This window comes from Rhyacophila brunnea, unplaced genomic scaffold (genome assembly GCF_057557595.1).
Source record: "Rhyacophila brunnea isolate RB1 unplaced genomic scaffold, BYU_Rbru_1.0 scaffold_10, whole genome shotgun sequence".
NCBI lineage: Eukaryota > Metazoa > Arthropoda > Insecta > Trichoptera > Rhyacophilidae > Rhyacophila > Rhyacophila brunnea.
In genome coordinates this window covers 34716595-34729523 of record NW_028232752.1, presented here as the reverse complement: position 1 = coordinate 34729523, position 12929 = coordinate 34716595, and positions in this window count along the sequence as shown.

The window sequence follows — 12929 nt, the reverse complement described above, 5'->3', positions numbered from 1 at the left end:
TTTATTACTTTTCTTGGGTTATCTACGTGTATCATTCTTGGGCGTCATGGTCATCTTCTTCGCTCTCAAGCTAGGAAGAATCATCGAGTTGGATTGTCCGTTTTGTTTTTAAAGAATTTGAAATTTGTCGTTGATTAATGTCGTTGGTTTTAACAGAACTATTATTGCGTTAAGATACATTATAGTGCGGGTATGTGAACACATATCTTTCCATGCCCTGCTCAATCGCTAAAGCCGAAGTTTATTGGAATATTCCCGAAAATTTCCACTCGCCATGACTAAATGTAGCTAGGTACTCTACTTAATATAGTAATATATAGATATTTTTTTTATTAAAACTTTTATTTCTTCATGAATAAAAAACAGATATTTTTTTAGTAACGTCAACAAAATTTCTGCAATTTATTCGGGCATATTCGAAAAACGGAAGCAATGCAATGTGTTTATTTGATTTCATGTGTACCTATTACAATAGTGTGATACTCATTATTTTGTATATTTTGGCTAGGATTAAACGTCAAAAGGTTCATACTATGTATTGATGTTGCTAGTTGAAAAAATGTATTTTTACTACTTGTGGTAAATGTAAGAAATAGCATCAATAAAATTGTTCGTTCTCCCAAGGTGTAGAGTTAACTTGGCATTGGTGAATAGGGGGCGATAGCTGTGTTCACCAAAATTATTGCGGATCGAAAGAAAATGTACCCGGTGTAGATACTTTTCATATCATATCAAATAAGGGTATCAAAACTTTTTAATTTTACAAAAATGCAATATTTTCTTGAATAACAATGGTCATGATAATAAAATACAAAAGTTAAATAGTGCACTACCTAACAAGTTTGAAGCAAAAAAACAACAATAATTAGATGCAAAAAGTTTTGAAAATAGCATTGGTCTAATCTTATCTTAATTTATGGGGCATGGCACACTATGGGGGTTGGATGTTGTTAACACACTGACTCAAAACATCTACTGTCAAATTATTAACTTAAAAACAGTAGGTATAGATATTTATTGATCGATATTATTTACGTTATTATTATATTTATTGACGAATAATAAACAAACAAAAATAGTAAAACGAAACATTTAAATGCATTGTCATCGTTGATCGGCATTTAAATATACCGTTTCTGCATGATTCGATTCTGAAAAAAGATATCGATACCTCAGAGTAATAATATAAAGAGGGTCGGTGTTTTTCGTCAAAATTAAGCCGTGTTTCTTACGTATAACGCACAGTAGAATCTCAATTTTATTATTATTACTTGACTATGAAACGTTGCTCCTCAGTACGGCTTCCAAGTTTAAACACAATATAGTTAATCGCATTTTCTACTAAATTAACTAAAAATAAGTACTACTAAATTATATTTAACACAAAAACAATAATTTTCAGCAACACGTGCTGGCAGTTTTTAAATGACTGTAGTCATTCAAATTAATATTTACCGACGACGTTTATAAAAAAATATTTAATTCAGCCGTAGAAATTCTATCTTACTCTAACGCATATTGTGGAGATATCATCATCAGCCTGAATCTATCCACTGCTGGATGAAGGCCTTTCCAAGCTGATTCCACGACTCTCGATCCTGTGCGTTGCGTTGCCACGTACTTCCGCAGAACTTTATCATTTTATCGATCCAGCAGCCTCTAGGTTTACCTTGTGGACGTTTTGCACCTCTTGGGTACCACTGGATGACTAACGATTCTCTTACGTTTGTCCTTTCTTCGAGCTATGTGTCCAGCCCATTTCCATTTGAGGTTTTGAGATATGAGCGTGCAAAATTCTTTCTCACTCGCACTTACGGTTCGTTTTTGTTCAGGCCTTAATCAATACTATTTTTGACGGCCTTGGATAGTATGTGACTTATGTGAGGATGAATTTATACTTAGTTGAATGTTGTCTTAGATTTTTTTAAACTTGTGTCTTTTTTAAGACCCCCTGGTAGACTCTTGCTGTATTTCTCGCGTTATTATTAAATTCACTTTATTTATAATGATATATAAATGTCATTTTGTGTTACGATAAAATAAATAAATCGAATACATTGAATAGTAGGAAGTTTTCGAATTAAAATTATTTTTTACTAGATAATCAAAATCTTGTAATGTAAAGTCTTAGCCACTAATACACACGGTGTAATAATTACGTGACGAATTTTCTGTGTGGGGAGAATAAGCCCCATTCCAACCCTGCAAATGTTTCAAGAATTACGATGACAACCGAAAATTCCCGAGACTTCACGATTCGTCTACCCTTTGGTCCACAGTGTTTATATTAGCTAAATCAGTGCTCTTCGCACAAAACGACTACATTATCAAATTGAACACGATTCTAAAGCGAAACTGTGGAATAATGTTAACATTATAATTATAATGCAAGATGGCAGTCTGATATTGGAGCGTGCGATCGCTCAGATAGGCCATTGTATGTGAGAGGTATTGAGGCGTATCTAAGTGAATTTTCAGTAGTATTGTGCGAATTGATGCAATCTGCGCAACTCGCCACGATCGACTTAAAGCTTTGAACGCGTGGTCGAGTAGGTAATTGGGAACTGGTATTTTGCGAGCTCAAAGCACAATCGTTATCACTTTCCCCGAAACAAAAACATCACTAACCGTCTTTTCCTTAGTCCATGTCATGATCGCGTATTCATTAAATTTAACTGCAATTGCTGGGACCCATTAATATATTTTTTTTACCATTTCGCGGGGTCTCGTGGTTGAGGGACGAGAGCGCAGTATTCGGGGATGACCAGAAAGTGTAGATGGAGAGTCGTCAGGAGAAGAGAAGATAAGTCAATATATGGTGGTGGTTGCTCCGATTGATGCAGGAGCGAGTTTTATTTGCAGCGTAAACCGTTGGTATAAGAGTATGTTACAAGAGCGTTAGGTTACAATACTTATGCTACCTATTGTCCCGAGGTCCAAACTCGTCGGACAGGAGCGACTTACACGAAGTTTACTTATCAGACTGAGATTATGATTGATACTAATAGGTATTTAGTCTGAGCAACTTATCTCCTGACGACTCTCCATCTACACCTCTTGGTCATCCCCAAATACTGCGCTCTCGTCCCTCAACCACGAGACCCCGCGAAAGTGGTGACCCCGACGCGATCAAGTGCTACAAAATTTTCTATTGAGAAATCTGCTGGCCTCTGCATTATTGCACTTCGATGTCACGTGTGTAGAATATGCTGACTGTAGATGCGACGATTGTGCGATAGTTTAAATGATTTGCTAATTCTTACACTGTCGAAATAATGCTGAAAAGGCACGAAGTCATTGACTACTATAACCATAAGGAAATTATTATCTTTTTACGGAGTTTCACAGTTTCCTTCATGACAATTGAAGGCTGGATTACAAAAACAACAAAATATGTCAGAACTGAACAATAGAAGATCAAAAGAAACTGAATAGAATCTCTTGCTAGTAAATTATGTTTTTTTTCTTTTGATGTGATAGGTACTACACAATATGTGCTTATTTTTCAATGAGAAATAATAATCATTAGAACTTTTGATGTACCTATCAGAAAAATATGTAATATACAGATGTCACTTGATTAAAATACTTTAACACCCGTGTTATGTGCTGTTTTTTTTTTAAATAACGGTAAATGAAATAGACAAAATTTTACAAAATGACACGTGACATATACATACATCTCAAATATGAAGAAACTGACATACTTATGTTGTTTTTGTAATCCACCCTTCAATCGTTTTTTTCATTTTGCTTTCGCATCTATTTTATCATATTTCTTCTATTTACACGAACTTAACGAATTACAGTAGAAAAATTTAACCGTGAACTTGCGCAGATTGTTACTAATACTATTTTAACTGCTCTTACATAAAGCATATTGCATCGTTTTCTCTCGCTAAGTGGCGATTCAAGTAGGTACGTCATATTTTCTGTCAAAACTATCAAACTTGACCTTTTATGTGACATGTTTGTATAAATCGAGTAAATTACGTTTTTTTTCATGATAACCCGGAATTTTACAATTATAGTGTAACTAATGAAGCTATTACATTTTTAGCTTTTATTCTCTACTTTTTATACATATCCTCGAAGAAATAAAAATCCTTCAAATGCACCCTCCAACATTTTCAATTGTCTTTCAGATCCATTTAAGCTCCTGATATTAACTTTTATTATATATAAAGCCCTTTTTTCCTTTTACTAGATACTACGTATTGCTCTAAACTACTTGTTGAACAATCGGTTTAATTAACTAAATTTCCGTACAGTGGATACCTACACTCAGCATTCACCACAATTATCTGTTCCAGCTGCTCAGCATATCATTATTCTAAGCAGTGCTCGAAATGGAAAAATTCACGAACAGGAACGCTCTATAATTTTCCGAAAAAACGGTATGCTTAATTTTTTTCTTTACATACGTACGTACGTTGGATGTATAAATGCAACAATAAACTTTGAACTTCTTACGTGGATGTATATTGAGCAAGTGGGCAAGGATTGTCAGCGCCGCGGGCGAAAGAACCTCGTCTCAACAAAGTATACCGTCAAGAATTGTATTATTCTTTACTCTTACTTTATCTACCACCCATAATCAGCAGGCATGTTACTTCTACCACCACTCGTCACTGCTTATAACTTATATTACTGTCTCATTTCGGATAGTTCAGTTTGTTAATTAATTAAACTTAAAAAACAACATATCCACATACCTACCATAAAGATTCAAATTAAAAATTAATTTACATATAACAAATTTTACAGATTATAGATTCAAGACGAGCACAGAATATTTTTAAAAAAATCAAAGAAATAGTGTTTAAAAATAAAGAAATAGATGCAGCAACTATTAGAAAAAATAGTAAGTACCTATACAGAGACGAGTAAATACAAAATTTATACAGTACATATCTGTATACCGATAGAGCTAACTACGCCATTTAATTATTTAAGAAGTTATCAAACTAAGAATTTATAAATCGTTCACATAAACTCGTTCTCACGCAGGAGGAATATACCAATATCCGAAGCGATTTGGTTGAACACAGTGTGTAAGCGTTCTTAAGATAAATCAATCGGATAAAGCCATGGATGGCATCCACACAGCTTCAAACAAAGGATCCTCAAAGATTTCTTTTGAACCTTCTCCACCATAAGGGCCATTAGGCCATACCTACTTCTACACATCACAAAACTACGTAATTATAGCATTTAAAATTACCAATGGTGTATCATTAATTATCGGCTTTTGAGCTTTGAGAATCGATGTCTCCGCCGAATCTTAGGGGTACATTGGTACGACCGCGTTACAAATACCCGAGTTCGTGAGCACAGCAGCCTTCGGTGATTGAAGTTATCACGAAGAGACGATTTACGTGGCTGGGACACGTATTCCGGATGCCGCCAAAGAGTGCGGCACTTCGTACCCTTGTGGCACAGCCTCAAGGGTTCCATCGCCGTGGCCGCCTCTCCCTCACCCTGCAGCGGTGCTACAAAAGCGACCTATTTGCTGCAGGTCTGACATGGCGGGAGGCGCATGGCGATGGACCGAGGGAAGTGGCGCCAATGCTTGCCCTATGCCCCAATATTAGGACATGACAGGGTAGAAGAAGAAGTGTCATTAATTATATAAAATAAAACATGACGGAATGTGCAACTCGAGTTGCTAAACACGATTCCTATAGAATAATATAAAATTGTCATTAATCAGTAGGTACCTACCTATATTCAACATTATAAGGACTAATATTGTAGTGTATGTATATACCTATACCATAGGCCCCACATCGTGAAGCTGGCTCCCAGGCTAGGATCTTTGGTGGGGCCCCCTTCTTATCGCTAAGAATAAAGGCAGTATGTACGGGGTAACAATAATCTGTATATTTAGTGTTTTATTGTATATTTTAAAACATCCATACGAATTATGGAGATGTCGAGTATTGATAAACAATTAAGAATTGTTTCGTATAACCACATAACTATAAATAATAGTATTGTAAGAAAATTCTTTTTTTTACTATTAAAGCAAATTTGTGATGTGTGTTTATCTCACTTATCTGGTCGATTCGCCTCGCCGGGCTCCTCCTGAGCACGGGCTCCCAGGCTAGAGCCCTCTCAGCCCCTCGTTGTGGAGACCATGACCTATATGTTACAATGATGATGCTTTGGTTACCATTATTGTAATATACGTACACTTACCACCTCAGATTAAAGAACTTACCACCGTATTTATTTAATCTATGACTACCATCTAAAATTATTTGTTGTCCGCACTGAACACGTACCTACCTAATTTGTGAGTGTATTTTAAACTAAACGATTCAATTTGTGATGTTTGACCTTACCTAGTCTCATTAAAGTCATTATTATTGCCACGGTGATGAATAATGATAATACAGAACAATAATTTATTATTATGATAGTAATAAAATTTTATTGGACGATATTCCTTTTTTTTTAAACAAATTTACAAACAAAAATTAACTAAAAGTTCTCTACATAGTAGGTATCTATTATTTCTATTATTTTTAAAGTAGCAAGTTACAACGTATGTAATTATAACACAATAGAAACGTCCCTTAAAAATAAACTAATTACGGTAGGCTATTCAATAGTTTCATACCAAAAACATTTTTGTAGGAAAATGGCATAATGGTGCATTTATTTATTATTCATTGTAAAAATAAGGGTTTACGACACGTCATAAATATTTTTTAAAACGTCGAGTCAAATGTCGAAATGACATTGAATCAGAAAACCCTGTTTCAACTGTATTGTCGATCTTAAATGCTTATCGGAGTGAATTCTTAATGTTTTAGCAGATTTACACGAAGTACCTACTACTTAATTAAACCTTCATAAAATTTATAAATATCCACTCATATTTATCATTTTCAAAACGAAAAAATTCTGCTTGTGGCCACTGGTATGGTATGTTTAATCAGTTTGGATACCAACGACAAAAAATATACTTATATGTAATATATAGAAAGGTATCGCCTGCTGAGATTTTGAACCAAATTTTAAGAGAACAAATTTAAATAATACAAAATGTTTTAAAAAACAAGCGATTATCACTAATAAGTAGATTTTAGCGGAATTGTACGATTTAAATTACCAAACTTTATCATATTAATTTTACCACCGAAAATTTTGCCCGCAAAAATAGACGTGGGTATAAAATTAACACGGCGATTAGATGGCGATGAAAATAAATAAGTTTTATCACTCACAATAAAATATAAGTAATAAATTAGTAGGTAAGTAAATTCGCAATGCATACCAGTCAAAGGTAAAAGCGAGACTGTACTGAGATGTTTCATACTTTAGAAATTATTATACAAATATGTAGGTGCCAACTTTATTTTTTATTGAATTTAAGTTATTTAAGTACAAAAGGTTTTCAAACAATGTCAGCAAAGGCACAATTCTTTTGTAGCTTGCAGCTGTAGTTACTTTTTTATGTAAGTATGCAATTATTTGGAGTGTTTAGACAATGCATTTAGACACGGATGTATCGACACAAAAAAGAAAATTGAAAGAAATTTAGGGATGTCATAAATTTTATTTTTAACCCTTGCACGCCCGGCATGACATAACTTCGTTAATTTTTAATTTTGAGAAAAACTTTAAAAGATACATTCACACATAAATATCTCAATTTAACGAACCGCAACGCAATTTTAAATGAATCCACGAGCCGGATCGGTATATTTTGGAATTCCACGAACCACAACGGCGCTCCGGTGCGTTCCTGTCCATTTCGAGCGCTGATTCTAAGTGCAAAAGCTAAGCTACCATGACTCGCTACTGTAAAGTATCACCGTCAGAATACAAACATTGAATAGAGGATATTTGGTTCTGAACGAGTATCACTATAAGTCCCAGACGCAGACACAAGTCAATGGACCCATTAAACCAGATCCGCTCCACACCACAACCCGGTATTAATTAAGGGGGAGACGCATGCCAGCAGAGAACCTAGCGGAAATATACGAAGCTTGCAATTTGAGAATTTTTTTGATAATTTACAATTTCAACTGTAGTAATTAATAAATATGTATCTGAAAACACTAAAAAGATTTTTTATTTTTTTTTAAATTTAAAGATAAACTGGCAATTGTAAAAAAAATTAATAAAATGTGAATTCGTTGCAGGGTCAAATCTTATTATTGCATTATATTTTACGGTCATAATTATCATTAAAATTTAGTTTATTAAGTTTTAGATTTTATGTGGCTTAGATTTTTGACTAATTCAGCGTTTTAATATTTTTTATATATATTTTAAAAAACATCGATTTTTATAAAAATATAAATGTGTATAACTTGAAATCCTTTTTATTTATATCAACTCGAGCTTCAATATTGTGACCATGCCTAAAATAAAATTTGATATAAATAAAAAGGATTTCAAGTTATACACATTTATATTTTTTTAAAAATCGATGTTTTTTAAAATATATATAAAAAATATTAAAACGATTAATTAGTCAAAAATCTACACCACATAAAATCTAAAACTTAATAAACTAAATTTTAATAATAAATATGGCCATAAAATATAATGTAATAATAAGATTTGACCCTGCAACGAATTCACATTTTATTAATTTTTTTTACAATTGCCAGTTTATCTTTAAATTTAAAAAAAAAATAATAAATCTTTTTAGTGTTTTCAGATACATATTTATTAATTACTACAGTTGAAATTGTAAATTATCAAAAAAAATCTCAAATTGCAAGCTTCGTATTTTTCTGTTAGGTGCCTCTTTTCGCATCTGATAGTATTTAAGCATCCGCCTTAATAGGTTGTCTATCACGGGACCCTTATTTTGGGTATAAAGCATTAATATTTTGTATTACTGGGATTTTGTCAGGTGCAGTTACCCAAGACTATATGTACTCAAGTATGCTTTGACTAAATTTACATAATATTAACTTAAAAGTACACATGGGAGAGAGGGGAACATAGGAGCAAAATTAAAAAAAATGTTTTACACAACTCACGCTAATTGAAGACTACAGTATGACGTGTTAACAGTATGATGTTAAACAAGAGTGAAAAAAATTGTAAGCACCCAGAGTCTAACCATAACCTATTGTAGTCACTGGTGTGTTCAATTAACGTTTAGTGGCAAGCTCAAAAACTGATTTCATAAAAATATTAATGAAAATTCAGAAAAAATATCAACGTCCTATGTCGTATGATTATTAGTAAGTTCAAGACTATGTAGTCACATCAGTATTATTCTTGTTAGACTTCTCAATTGCATACTATTATTAAATTTGATCAATCCTTTACTTTCTTTCCACTATGGACGTCAAAAAATATTGATACATTTGTATTTCAATACGATACTGATATATACATCTCTATCTCCACTCTGAATTCGCCACTGTCATAATATGTAAATATAAGACTGTAATTGAATGAAACATTTATGATTTACGGTTTCCTTTCACTAGGCAGAGAACCACGAAATGAGATTTTATTTAAAAGGGTTAGTATATTAAAACTAAAAACCAATATTTCTGTATAGAATTCAACTCACCAAACGAATAATACACAGAGTAAATGTACATTAAATTACAATAAATGAGACTTCGGAGTACAGCTTTTTTCTCATAGCTCCCTAAAAATGGCGAGATAATTTACCTTCGACATTATAAAATTTTCTAATGCAAGTTGCTCAAGAGCTTTGTCACCTCACCGAGAGAGAGCCAAGCTAAAAGCCCCGGACATCGCTTTGATCATTTTTCAAAGGCTTTGGTTATTTTGCTTTCTCGACTGTCCGTACGGACGCCTTTGGGGATTTTATGAACCTTTTACTTTAGTGCCAAGCCGCGTGAAGTATGAATTTAAAAAAATCAACGTGTAGAGTATTTATGCTTTATAACTTTGCACTCTGGCTCTATTGTATCTAATTTTATGCGAGGAAATCAGGCAACGTGGCGTATCAATATAGTAAAGTGCAAAGTTGTAAAACGTCTCTACCTACGTATGTTTTGTCAAATTTAATCCCTATCATGATAATACATCGGTTCATGTCCATTGTCGATGCATTATTGTGTTAGTCACACTACTTATGAAATAAAATAGCCGTAGGTATGTTTGCAAAAATTTAAAATAACATAAATAACGGTTTATTTACATTCGACAATTATGCGGTGTTTGCGTAGACCACTGATTAAAAATTATTACAAATTATTATTCTTAGTTAAAAAAATGTATTGTTTTTTTCACGTATGTACTTACAACGTTACCGCAAATTGTGATATTAAAGTAGAGCACGTGGTTTTAGCGCATGATTTATTATTAATTTATTAAAATACAGATAATGGTACTAAATACCTACTATAATGTATGGATATGGCTTTTAACTTTGAGCTCGGCACCACTCTTTTAGACATTTTGATAGAAATATCAATAATAACAATTTTCGTACGATTCATGAACTACGTGAGCTTATTGGTTATAAACTAACTACGTGGACTGGATAGTATACTTGCACAGGCAAATAAATTTTTAACGCTATCCATCAAATTTAATATATATGACAGTAACAGCGCTCGAAAGGAAAAATTACGAACCGGAGCACTCAATAATTTTCCGAAAATATTAACATATTTCTCTAATTGTATGTATATTTTATAATCATATGTGTATTTTTCTGTTATATTTCTACGAGAAGGAGGGATGATCTTGGGAATTTTATGAACCAGAGCTATGCTCTAGTTCGCTCCGGACCATTGCAATACCTGTATAGGATCATTGATTCTATTACATATTTTAATGTTATTAGGTAGTTACATATTTTTGGAGAATAGTAAGTACAGTTATAAAAAAATAATTTAATTGTATGAAAATTAACAAACTGTCTATTTCTGGACGACAATTTTAATAGCTTATTATCAATAAATGGATCAGGCCCATGAGATTTCAATATATATTTATGTAGGTATATACTTAATGAATAATGCTACATTCTTAAATATTGTGGATGATTCATCTTTGAATAAACTAGTAAAATTAGCACATATTATAAAACACATTTTTGGTCCAAAAATTATTGCTTTTGAATTAAAATCTAATAAGGAGGTACCATTTTTTCGTATTGAATTTCACAATAATTAAAAACGAAAATACGGAAAAACTCATAAATGGTAAAACAACAAAACAATAATTATGTAAAAACAAAAATCCATCTGCGTAATTTACACAATGTCCTATAAGAGATTACGTTCTATTGAAGATGAAAAAATGATACCTAAACTATTATAAAATAATTACAAGATAAAAAGAACTTTTTATGTACAACGTTTTTAAATTTTCTGTTGAATTATTATGCTCAATATGCTCAAATTTGTACTTGATATGAAGTAAATAAAAAAAACAAACAAACAAATATAGAATGCTGAAATGTCATTTTGATTTCCATAGTAATGCACGTATATATTAATTTAGTTACTAGGACCACCCCCTTAGCAACCAATAATAGTCCTTTACTTTTTACGGATTTTTCTGAAATAACTTTCCATATAAAACAGAATTAACTGAAAATTAATTCAATTCTGCTTAAAGATGGCTAAAAGTATTAAAATAATGCATTGGCATCGTGTTTTGATATATTCTAAAAGTTTCAAATGTCTACCTAGTCGGGAAGTTAGTTAAAATCGATTGCAAGATTTTTACTGGACAAACAACCACCGGACAAACAAGAATACGAGCTAATATAAACGTTGTAGTATGATATATTATGAAATTTAAAAAAAGGGTGGATTTATAATTCCATAGTACATATATAATTCCAGAGAATATAAGATAGGTATATAATTCCATAGTAATACCTACCACGAATATTCTAACTTATACTAAGTATATTCAAAGAATTTTAAATAAACAATATTTCTATTAAAAAAATATCGTCGTAAAAATAATTTAAGTAAGTTAAAATTGTGATAATGAATGTATTATTTTTACTTGTTTTTAGTGTTATTTAATCAGTGTTTTTTTACTCAAACTCTACATCCTGCTTTTTTGATACTGTGTTTAGGTTGCAAAATATTTACACATGGGCGACACGTATCTGTAGGCATATAATTATAGATAATTATTTTTTTTAACACGTAATTAGTATATCGTACAACTAGGCGTAACAAACTAGATTTCAATATTGATAAATGCAATCTTTTGTCATTTACCAGAGCCTCAAAAGTGTTGTTTTTCCAATCTCGATGCATGGCAGAGTTCTGTCACGAATATCATCTGTAAGGGATCTTGGCATTACGTTTGAGAGTAAACTGACATTTATTAGCCATATAGTTACCATTTGTAACAAGGCGCTTAAAATGTTGGGCTACGTCATGCGTACTTCTCGGGTCTTTTCGGATGTTACGGTATTAAAACTTTTATCTAATTCTTTAGTTCGAAGCAGACTTGAGAGTGGGTCTATTGTTTGGGCACCGCATCAGTTGAAGTATGGCCTTATGGTGGAGAGGGTTCAGAAGAAATTCTTGAGGCTCCTTTATTTGAGGTTGTACGGATACTATCCGTGACTTTATCCAACTGACTTTCTCTTAGGCATGCTTACATACTGCAGTTTTCAATTTAGAAGAAATCTTTATTTAGCTACGTATTTTTTTCGACTTATACGAGGTATAAATGAGAACTCTGCCATTCTGGGCAGTGTTGACCTGTATGTCCCTGATAACTATCTTAGAAATAGAGAACATCAGTTGATTATTCTCCCAAGATGCAGAACCAACCTGCGACTGGTAATGCCAATTGGGAGGGCGATAACTATGTTCAATGAAATTGCTTCGGGTGTTGATATATTCCACCTACGTGAAGATGAGTATAGGTGGACGTTATTTTATAAATTTTTAAAATATGGTCTGCTTAACTCATCCGGTGTACTTCTATGT